At 39.3% G+C, this 12,428-nt stretch overlaps 1 protein-coding gene across 1 annotated transcript in view; it reads left to right on the forward strand.

Annotated features, from left to right (window-relative positions):
* The first annotated feature begins 5,965 nt into the window (after positions 1-5,965).
* The window catches only part of gli1 (GLI family zinc finger 1), a 52,808-nt gene continuing 46,345 nt past the window's right edge, over positions 5,966-12,428 (forward strand). Inside the window, exon 1 of the mRNA XM_044350105.1 lies at positions 5,966-6,304. The gene's annotated coding sequence lies outside the window, so the exon portion shown is untranslated. The remainder of the gene's footprint in view (positions 6,305-12,428) is intronic.

Here is a 12,428-nt window from a genome sequence, read left to right on the forward strand (position 1 = left end):
GTGTGGAGCTGAAAATAGCTCTAACTTAAATAACACATTAGGGAGTATCTTCTTGAGATGGACATGGTTAACTTTTAGTTGCAGTATGTATTCTAATTACTATTCCACAAACCAAATTTTATATTTTTACTATATATTTGTATAAATTCTTATTCTATATTTGTCTGACATTCTTTACTTATATAGTACTATAGTGGTAATAGTACATACTATAAATATATAGTATGTTAAATGCATTCCCAATAAAATAAAAAGTCACCAAAATGTCTCACTTCTCTTATATTGATTTACCTGTGTTGTGTCATTTTATGGTATTTACATTAAGCACATGGCTTGATATATAACCATAAAGTTAAAATACGAGGAGTTATAACACATTTGTCTACCAGGTAACAAACAGGTAATGTCTTTTGTATGGGTTGGAATTTTGTTTTGGTGCAAAAATCTTCAAATGCAATACTGTCATAGTTCTGCTGAACAAATTTGCATGGTAGAAATTTTACAAAACTGACTGTGGCAGCATGCTGAAATAACCCTGTGTAACCCTACTATACTAGATAGACTTCATAAACCCATGCTACAAATTTCTATCTATGCAAACGTAATACATTAAAATTAGTGCATGCATTGCAAAAACAGTTGCACAAAATGCACAGTGCATTCAATTCCTTGATGAACTAAAACAATATCTCTGTGCAACTCTTACCCGTAGACCCAGCAGTGACCGAAGGTACACAGCGCTCATGCAGACCTGCGTCTCTTCTTGCACGGTTTATCCCCTGCAGTCTCTCCTCTCCAGTTTCCTTTCTGCAGTGTGCGAGGGCCTGAGGTGAAACCTAGTGCAGGCAGAGAGCACCCTTATATGTAGTACCTGCAAAGCTACACCACTGTCAGTCTAGGACCCCGGACCAATGGGAAGAAAACATGTGCAAAGGACCATCTGCAATGGAAAAACAAATCCTGTAAAAGATTTTGTGGATTTTGCTGCACGGGGGAATGGTGTCCAGCTGCCCCGAGTCTTAGTAACAGATGCTTTCTCTCCCTGTTACTGGGCTAACATGCATGTTCCTCTGTATCCTCCAGTGGCCTTAAACGTGGATGCTCCTTCATTCTTCATCCATACAACACGTTCTTTAACTTCCAGTAGACAACAAATAATATTTCTAACACAAAAAATGACTTATTCTCTGTTTATGCATCACTGTTGCATGAATATTCCAGCTACAAAATTTCAGTAATACCAGTATATTGGCTTTTCATATCAGTGTATAAAGCACACCAGAAAATACAATATATTGGCTTTTCATATCAGTGTATAAAGCACAGCAGAATATACAATATAACCGACATACTGTACATGTAATCCAAATACCACTAATGGTGTTTATAGATCAAGAACAGTGAAAGCTTTTGTGATAACATGCTTAGGCAAGGTTTCAAGAAAAAAAAGTGACAAGCAGTGAAACAGTATCTCATTTACAGCTCTCAGCTTTCATGTTCACTTGAACTGAATAGCTTGGCAAAAGCTGTTGCTCTGACTGACAAACAACATTACCTACCTTGTCTCTAATCCGTCTAGCGCTGTAAGCTCTCAATGGGCTTTGGAGGTAGACATCTGAAAATTCTATTCCTGTCCCATTCACCTTTCCTCTCACTGAGACACACATTTTAATCTTTTTTAAATAATACCTTTTCTCAAAATATAAAACATATCTAAAACATAAATACTTCTGGCTACCTTTGTACAAAAGCATTGTTTAAGTTGCTTTTTGATTGTTGCTTTTGCATTCGATTGGAAGAGGCCATTTCTTTCTGCAGTACTTTAGAGCAGAACCCACTGAGAATTATCACCTGACTCTGCAGTTCCCTTCAGTGATACAAAACCTTTTTGTCTGTTTTGGATCATTACTGTGGTTTTCCTGTGTTAAACCAAATTCTGTGACCCACCAGATTCTGTGACCTGAGCAGGAATTTCAGCTATATTGCTAATGCAAGTGTTTTATTAAAATATATCACATGCCTTGTGAAATTTTAAATCATGATAAAAATGTTTGCAGTGGCAGTATACCTGAAATTCAACTAGGTGCACACAGATCCACTTTCATAAATCTTTTTTTTTTGTTTGTTTGCTGAAAACAATCAAGCTGTTTTCATCAACAACAAAAAAAGAAAAGAAAAAAGAAAAACAAACAAACAAACAAAAAGATCTGGTAAATTTACTGTACACAACCTGCCCAACACCAAATGGAAGATAAAAAATTAAAACTTAGTGGAAAAGTTAGCAGCTAAAAGTCAGATATTTTCCCCTGGAGTTGGTGATGATCAACATAGAGCTAAAAGGAGAGTGAATACTTACATTTCTCAGGTTTCCAAAAACACAACTTCAAATGACAGCTAATGTTTCTCTGTATCTGCTGGATATATTCAGGTACTTGTTTGCTAGGGTTTGTAACTGAGGTAATAAAACTATATGTCAAATGTGTGTTTTCAGCTTGTTCTGCTTTCCCCAAGTGGTCGAAGAAATCAATTAATGCAACTTTAAGAAATCATCACCTGTCAAAGAACAGATTCCATGTGTGAATCATCTGGTCAAAATGACTCTCTGCATTACTGTTAAAGAGATTTAACTATTTTTTTCTGTCACACTAAGTTACTTTATACACTGTTATATCTATCATGGTATTACTTAAAAATACTCTCAGTAGAGGATGAAAAATTTAGCGTGTATTTCGTGTTTATTCAATGTTGAGATATAATTATTTAATAAATGTAATTCCAGGACAATTCAAATGAATATATGGGAATAGCAAAAATTCCTGTCTGACATGATCCAGTGAGACCAGTGAGACCATCTATACTTGAACTCACAGGGATTTGCTTCTTCACCTTTAATCCCCTTCCATTGATAATCTAAAGTGAAGCCTGTGTTGGATTCTGTCTGCAATCAGATGAAGCATATGGCCCCGGCATCTGTGGGCCGATTTACATCCAAGAATTCTCCGCTTGGCAGCCACAGTGGTAGCTAGGGACTAAAGCCCACGACTCTCATTGACAAAATCTGATTTAACCACTGGCTGTATCCTCTCAATGGACTCCTGCCCTGGTTCAGGTCACCAACTGTTCATGCTTTTACTCAGCTTTCATTGTTGCTTTAAAGGGAAACTGCTTTATGCTTGTAGATTTATATATATATATTTTAGAAACAAATGGCTTGTGCTTTATCATTTGCTTTATCAGCCTAATTGCTTACTTACTCGTGGTGCATCTTGTGTATAAATTGAAGATACACCCTCAAAGGGATAGTTCACACAAATTACAAAATAAGATATTTTCTACTTTCAATAAATGTGAAAAAATTTGAGATATCTGTCAGAACTTTCTACTTAAGTAATTGTCTTGTGGCCAGTGAAGTCTGTGGATTAACCTGAGAAAACAGAAAAGTTGTTGTTGTTGTTTTTGATTGTTTCACATTTAATTTTTAGTGCTCTTAGGAGCACAAATATAATTCAGAATAAGAGTCAGAAACAGGTTTATTGCCAAGTAGCACATACAAGGAATTTGGCTTAACAAATTTGGATAACAATCAAAAAATAGAAGGTGAGAGAAAATACAAGTACCACAAAAGTCAAGTGAAGTACAATATACAATTTTACAATAAAAAATAAGCAAAAATACATTCTAAATGAAAAGAGTTGTTAGCTGTTAATTCCATGTACCTCCATTGCACTGGGGTGATGGTAAGTGTTTCAGAGGCAGATATGTCAGAATTTCAACACATAAAACAAAACTATCTCTGCATGACCAGATACTGTAGGGTAAGCATTCTTTGTAATATGGACAAAACATTTTAGAGAAACACAGAGAAGCATCCTGGTAGTTATAGAGAGTGCAGCTTACATCATTTACAATGGTTCATTTTCACAGCTGACTCAGGCTACTCTGTCCTGGCATCAGTCCATGTCAAGGTTACGTGATAGCCTCAACCAAGAGTATGTGCCTAATAAAATGTCAAACCCTACAAATAGTAAATAGCAGAGTGGGACTTCATAAACAGCAACCAGAACTCCTCAAGAGACCTTCATATTTAATTGTGACTATTTGCCTGATTACATCCATATTACTAGATATGCTTTAATGTTACAAAGACAACAGCAACATAAATGCCAATTACCAAATACAGAGAATCAGTGATGAATAACAGAGACCGAGGCGATAATATTGGAGCCTGCTAATGTCTTATAAACAACAACCAACCCTGGTTTGGAAAAAAAATTACACATGAGCCTAAAACTATATGAAGGAACATGCCATATTACCCTACCTATTGCCTTACCTCAAGATGAACTTGAATGCATGCCATCCAACCACAGGCAGTTAATCACTGAAGGTGTACAAGTCATTTAAGAAGGCATTAATTCACTGATCCATTAACATCCAGTAGTAACAGAAGTGCCTGACACATGCCACCAGTTGGAAAGCAGCTTCAGCAAATATACTGTATATAACATGAAACAACAAATGACAGAAACAGGAAACTACTTCAGATAGACACTACTGATCTCCACTGTTCAACAAGGATCTAAAATAACATCCTGGGGGTCACAAGCAGTTTAAAAGTCACAGTTTCCCAGCAGAAATGAAAAAAATCAGCCAATCAAAACCAAGATCCAAACGGTATCACTTTGTAAGGGAGTGCTATGCCATGATTGCGCCTTAGTGTAAAAAAATAAATAAATAAAATAATTTTTCATTTACTCTTTTGTGGCTTATCACCATCTCAAGCGATGGAGTTAATGGGTGAAAAGACACTTGTAGTTCAGAAAAGTATAATGTTTAGGGACCAGCACCTGGTGAGGTCATAATTCAGTGAAAGATACTGAATGGAACATGTGGGTACCTTTAATCATAAAATTCAGTGAAATACCTGCCAAATGCCACTCCTTTCTGTGAACTGTGCACCTAAACAAGACATTACACAATACATCTTTTTACAAAAATACCATGTTGGACCGATTTCTTTGTGCAGTTGTTATGAATAGTAGGTGGGCCTCTTCTGACCCAGGTGGAAAACTAGATTTTGAAACAGGGCCAAATTCCCTAAGAAATTTGTAATTAATCAAAGTACTTCAAACCTCCTGATAAACAGTGATTGGGGGCCCCTGGGGGTCTGGGGCAGTTGCCAGCAGCATTGACTCCGAGGTTTAACTTTTGACATATGTTTTTCAATAATTAATTGGCTGTGGTGCCACAATTAGAAACATAAAAAGGAGGAAATATGTGAAAATGTATCCTAGTTGTTAAATTTGTTAAAAGCTTGGACACACTTTATCATTGGTATGTCCAAACTTTTGACTGGTACTCTCTATGATTCCCAAACTTTTTTGTATATTCCTGTCATAATCAGTTTTGTTTGTGCGTATAAATTGAATGCATGTTGGGTATGTTGCAGACCTCTATCACTGGTCCTGGTCCTGAGCTGCAGACTGAACTCCAGTCCAGGTTTTGTGGTCGATTTTACTGGCAAGTCGCAGCAATCTGCAGCATCCCCACACGTAGCCAGCCACACACGCTGTCCGAGAAGCTGCTATGAAGTTACACCATTAGAGTAAACAAAAACATTTATAGATAGATTATCCCAATTACTAGAGAGGAACGCACTCTATATAGCCGCAGCCATGTCCATACAAACATTTTTACAAACATGCATACTGTAATGTCTTTATATATAGTCTAACTGACTATAATGTATAAATGTAGGATATTTGTGTTCACAGACTAATGAAAAAGGCTCAGAGAATGAAAATCTATCAGTTTGGGTGGTTGATCTGTGGTGCATGCTAACTTTGTGGGGAAAACTGAAGCAGCATGGTCCTTTTTTAAGAAAAACAAAAAGTGAACTTCCTGTTTCGGGGTGGTCCACAGACTGTGGAGAAAGGGAGGGAGGAGGGAGGAAGAGAAGGGGGTGCGCATTCCCGCATTGGCTGTGCAACCAACTTCAGGGCGCTTTACGGGACTCCATAGCCGAACATGGGGTTCAACTTTGTAACCGTTTGCGTAAAGTGACTGTGAAGGAAAACGCGATGGAAAAGCACTTCTGAAACTGGATAAAGTCTCGGTTTCTGTGAAGAATTCAGTCATCTCCATCCGAGTGCGTCTGCCAGAAAGTAAGAGAGAGAAAAGAGAGAGAAGGGAGGCTTTACTGGGAACTCAGACTTTCGCAGTCCTTGGACCCTCTGAGCTCTTCCAAGGACTCTGGGAATCAAGTCAAAAAGTTTCATGCTGAATATTCCTGCATTGACCTGAGGTACGTAGCGCTGATCATTTATCGATCGCTTTTGAAATCACAGCCGATATATGATAAACAAGACGTTTTACATGGTGGGAAAGTTGTGTTTTATTATTCAACATTATAGTAAATAGTTTTGTAGTTAGTTAGATGGGAAAAATATTGCAAATGTGGTGCAAAAGTAATGTCATTGAGTCATTTCTCTTTTGGCGTCATCTCTTCAGGTGATGGTGCGTGACTTTTACGCATTAGGAGCATTGCCATAAATTATTTTGGTTACTTCCCATTTCCTGTAACTGAGTTGCATGTTATTTCTACTAACCGACCAATAAGTCTTATATTCCTTTCACTGTGATACGCCGGTTTTTTGTGGATTCACTCGTTTCTCATCAGCGCAAAGCTCTAGCTCTGCTCCGGTCTTTTCTATCCATTCGTGGTGATGTGGATACTCTACGAACTGAAGTTTTTCGGAGTTAAGATCTCAGCAAATATGTGTTTCCCTACCTTCATACCTTCATCTCTTTGGGAAGAGCTTCTTTTAGGGTTTTGACTGCCTGCACAGCTTAAAATCATCTGACACAGTGAGGGTCGCAGGGCCACCCGGGAACAGCTGTTTCTTGTAACCTGAGGTGTCAATATCTTTTCCAAATGTGAGTTTCTATCAGGACACCCACAAAACAACATCATCGCTGAACACTGTGCAAAGCTTCAGGCAGCAGAAAGCTCCTGTAAATGCAACTGTTTTCTGTAACTCGTGGGCTTCTTGAATGTGCAGCCTGATTATTTTTGTTGTAAGTCAGAAAGTCTCTCAGTTTTTAGACTAAAAACATGCATTCAAGCCTTTAATGATTTATCTCTAATCTGTTAGAGATTGCGGAATCTGATCTAATTATCTCTAAAAAGAGTTGACTGTAGCTGCTAATGTGGGAAGATTAGGCTGCTGGTCTTCATGTAGTGGCCCTGGACTGAAGAGCGTCAACACTGGACTCAATAGAACAGCCAAACACTTATTTATTCCAAAGTGACAGTGAGAAGTGCTAAGCACACAAACTCACAACCTCCCTAAACAGTATTTGCACAGACACACACTCACATACAGAGAAAGAGAGCGTTTATGTCACAAAGGGTCTAAAGTAGATCGCCAAAAATCATGAGACGGATAGACATGGATTTAAAATTTGAAGGAACTTGGTATGGTATTTTATTTATTGTTTTAATTGATTACACTGGACCTGAGGCAATTAACTGTGGCCAGATTTTTTGTGAACTTGTGGAAATTGTGTCAAGTTGTAAAATCAGATTTTTGGATATATACCACAGGCCACATAATCCATTACAGGGAAGCGCTTTGGTCCTTCTCAAGGTTGAGACGGGGGAGAGTTTCGAGGGAGGAAAGTGCACTTGTCCTTTAGCCACGTGTGAAAAGCTCTGCAGGGGAGCTTCCTCACCCTCCCTGGTCTTTATCAAGTGTGTTAAGGCCAAAAGGCTCCTTAATGGGAATGCTCTTAAACAAATAGACCATACAGGAAGGAACTGTCCTCCGACAGCCAGTCACAGCAGAGGACTGATCTGGTTCATCACAGTCATATCAGAGCAGAGATAAGCCTCTATCAAACTGAATACAATCTTGATGAATTCCTTCTCATTTAAGGCCAGTAAAAACAACGGAAGTTTGATGATTTTAAGGTAGATTTGTATGTTCAATCTTGTGTGCGTTTAGGCGAAATGTAAAGCAGGGGCAATTTGAGCAATGACAGTTGTGTCATTAAGAGGTGTGTGACTGTGAGAGCAATTTGAAATATAAAAAATCTTAACATGGATTCTCTCACTGGCATTAATGATGTGGACAACATGTTTAATTTCTGTGTTGGCACTATCGGCCGCCGGTCACGTGATACACACGTACCCAGAGGCAGGCAGCAACAAGTGGTGTGTTTTTGTCCAGATCCCATTTTGGTCCGCTCAGCAAGAAACATGTGTCACGTGATGCCTGCAATCCCCCCCACCCCCCCACCCCCACCTCACACACACACACACACACACACACACACACACACACACACACACACACACACACACTCCTCCTCCTCCTCCTCTTCCCAACCACCCTCCTCCCACCTTCCAGAAAGAGAGAGAGAGGGGGGGGAGGGGGGGAAAGACCACCCTCACTGGGATCACAGCCCCTCAATCAGACCCTTTCACACCCTGTGAACCTGAAACAATCAGGGTTTAATAGCAGCTGTCTGTCTGTGCCGGCCCCAGCTAAAACCATGTACGCCCTCAGTGCAGAGCTGATCGGCTTCGGGCCGCAGAAAGAACAGAGTAGACAGGCCTGGGGATGCTCCAAAGGACACATAAGCAAAGACACACTCACACACTCCCTTTTCCGTCTTTATCCCTTGCTACTCTTTTCTCTTCTCATCCTCTACTTTTCCTCCCGTACTTCAAGGCTCAGAAAGAGATCCCGAAGATCTCTGATGTCAGGGTCTGGTATTTGAAGGTTATGTTGGTTCATCGGACTGAGTTTGTGTTGTTTTCAAACTGCTGAAAGTCTTTATTCACTTTGTCTGTCGCCATTCATGGACACGGTCATTGTTCATTGAGATCAAAGGGAATAGATTTTGGTTGTGGTTGTTATTTTGGTTATTATTGAGCCAAACTTTACTCCATTTGAGCCGCCTGACTATAACAAGAAGAAGCCACATTAATCGTGTATGCCTGTCTGCATTTGCTGTTGATTTTTGTCACACATGAACAACTTGCACAAATGATTTCACTAAGTTTCCTGTGGAGAATCCCTCTTCCTAGAAAAATATAACATTGAATACATCAAATGATGCTGAAATGAGTCAGAGGAATGAAGAGGGGAGGGAGGGGGGGGTTGTTACTAAGTAGTGGGCTGACACCAGAGGGCAAAGGCATTAGACACTTAGAAAGCTTGAATTGCATTAGCCAAAGGGCACACATAATAGAAAAGGGGAAATGTTGCAGTCATGGGAAATATTCTGAAAATCATTGTTCATGGTCACTTAGAGCATTCTCACCCATTAGAAGGCCTATCAGACAAATTGCAGCCGTGGAGATTAAGAAAAATGATCTACAGAGACAATCAGTTCAAAGCAAAAGAAAAAAAGAGACCAAGGCCAGCTGGATTTAAGGTAATCATTTTAGTGAATAGATGATGAGATATGTGAATCGTAGTGTTTTATTCCAAACACCAAGATCCACACTGTGGACTGAACATTCCTGCTAATGTTTTATTACATAACTTTAAACAATTTTCTGCAATTTTGTAGACAAAACAATGAATTGAATAAATTGCAAGTTGCAGCCTGAAACTAATTTTTGAAATACATATTTTTCACTTAGCGCATCAGCATCAGAAATCGGAATAGGAATCGGAATCTAGGAATCAGAAATAGATCAAACACTTACTAGAAGTTGATTAATCAAAGTGACTGACTGAGCCTTAGTGAGAACTGACAATCAGAACATCCCATATTACCACCTTATTGCTAGAGAAAACATTGATATTCAACGATTCTGCCAAAACTCAGATTAAAAACCAGATTATGTTAAATGACATTGTCCGGCAAGTACAGTGTGGTTAAGGTCAGTCAAAGTTTGTGGTTTTGGCAAATACACTATGGTTATTATATTGTGAGGGTAAGGCAACTAAAACACTTGGTTAAGGTTAACGAAAGATGCTAGTTACGGTTTTATACAAAGCTTGCATTAATTGTTAGTCGGTGACAGGATGTGAACTCTATGAACATGCCCATCTACCATCTCCACAGCGTTTCTTTCCTCCTTGCTACGTAAAGAGCAAACTATTTCCTACAGTGGCACTGAACGTTTGCATTGAATGTAAATTTTGAGCTGTGGAATCGTCCAGTAATTTCCAGCATGCTGGGCTGCGTATGAGGTTGTGAAGCTATGAAATGGAACCAACTTAACTAAGCCAAGCCAATGTCTTGATCCCAAAAAAGCTCATTTTGGATGGACAAATTGGTCGTCCCGTACTTTAAAGTGAGCCTGGGTCTACTGCGGAAATATTCCTGTCTAGCCATTGCCTAGCCCATTGCTCTAACGCCTTCATCTAATGCCTGCGTCAAGTCACACATGTGGCAGCAGGCAGCGTTAAGAGTGATGTTGGTTGTATTTTACAGTAAATGTAGTGCTTTTGTTCAAGTGTGTGCCTGAAGGAAAGTGTGCATGTGTGCATATGTGATATAGATTTGAGCACACTGCTGACAGTAAAAGGCAGAGTCAATCTCTTCCCATTCGTTCCTCCTCCTTCTTTGAATGAGGGTGGCAGTTTTTGATACATTTGTGTGTGTGTGTGTGTGTGTGTGTGTGTGTGTGTGTGTGTCTGTGTCTGTGTCTATGTGTCTGTGTGTGTAAAGGCAAGTAGGCATGCGGACTGCTAACTATCATCTCATGTGGTCGATATTAGAAATCAAACTGGTGCTAATGGGATCCAGGTGAGGTTGTGAATAGCTTTCGCGTGCACAAACAGGCCACAGTGATACTTACTCATTTCTCACTGTTACACTAGTTTGTAACAATGGGCTCGTGGTTTTGGTTTCTCTGAGGGATGGTGGTCGGCTGTGGATGACAAAGGCGAAACATAAGCAGCGTCTGATAAGGAGGCAAAGAAAATGGATCTTGTATTTCAGATCTAAGTGCTGCAGGTTTAAACTGAGAGCAAGTAATAACTGAATGAATTTGTTGCAACAGTTTGAAATCTGATCTAATTACAAGCGTGTGAGTGTTTGTGTGTTTGTGCACGCGGGTTCATTCAGAGTATTTATATTCTTGCATGATTCTGCACTTGTATGTACAGTATGTGTGTGTCTTCGGCCGCGTGTGTGTTTCAATGTGTGTGTTCTCAGCCACTGATGACTCACGACGAGCTGTCCTGTCGGCAGGCAGAAAGTGAAGAGGAGGCGGTGTTTATTATTTCATCAGGTTGCCATAGCCACAGTGCATTTGGGTGCTGGCATCATCGGTGTAATTACAATGAAGTGTCTGACGGTCACCCTCCTCACTGCCTGCGTCTCTCTGACGTCCACCAATCAGAAAAAAAACTGTCAGACCAGTGTTTCCAGCAGAGTTTTAGTGGGATAGGATGAGTTTTTGAATGCTGTTGACTTCTCCAGTAGAAGACAAAGGAACCAAAAACACTTCTTTAGATTAAAAATGCTTTCTTGTCTTTTCTTCCCTCTCCAAAAAAATGCAGTCTCTCATTTTAACCAAGTAGAGAAGTTAGATTACTCCTCCCTAGCAGTTTGTATGTAAGTCACTAAATTTACAGCACCGTTTTATGTGATAAGCTATTACATTTTACTGCTGGAATAATTATTTCCGACTTCCACGAAGTGAGAGAGAGAGAGAGAGAGACAGAGGGAGATAGTCTGTGAGAGACGAAATTGCGAAAGAGTGCAGAGGCATATTGCGTGTGTTTATGATGAGCCTTCTGGACAACAACTCTGCTATCTGAGATGAGATAACATCCCAAGATCCTCGGGTTGGCAGATTTCCCGGGCAACTCGCAGTTCCACATACCGCGCACTCTCCTTAATGAGTGCAGCAAGTATCTACATATTAATCTATAAAGCACTGTGGACGTTTCTGATTACTCAATCAGTGTGTTAAACATATTTAGATGTTAGATATGCACATAAAGATGTACACATGAGGGCTGATAGCTGTGTAGATTGTGTTTTTTTATTCAACAGATTCATATTTTTTATATTGGTGCCAACATGACACCTGACTTTCCGTATTGATTTACCAAAGCAATACTTTTTTTCAATACACTTGTCTGGACATGTAAAAATATTTTTAAGAAAAACTTTTAAAAAAAAACAAACTTACTAATATGCCACACTGCTGGATGCATCCGTCTTAAATAAAGAATTTTGACATAACAAAATATTGGCTAAAGTTAGAAAAGTTTGTTTGAATCAAATCAGTTTGATTCAAATCAGGAAATATCTGGTCATAGAAAAGTTAAACAGGTGTTTGAATCCAACTTTGGATATTTACATTTATTTCTGGCTGGTTGGTGCTTTTTCCTAATATCAGTGTAGAAGGGTACCTTTGTTTCTACATCCACTTTGTTTAATGGCTGCTCAGT

Source organism: Thunnus albacares, chromosome 4 (assembly GCF_914725855.1).
Source record: "Thunnus albacares chromosome 4, fThuAlb1.1, whole genome shotgun sequence".
Taxonomy (NCBI): Eukaryota; Metazoa; Chordata; class Actinopteri; order Scombriformes; family Scombridae; genus Thunnus; species Thunnus albacares.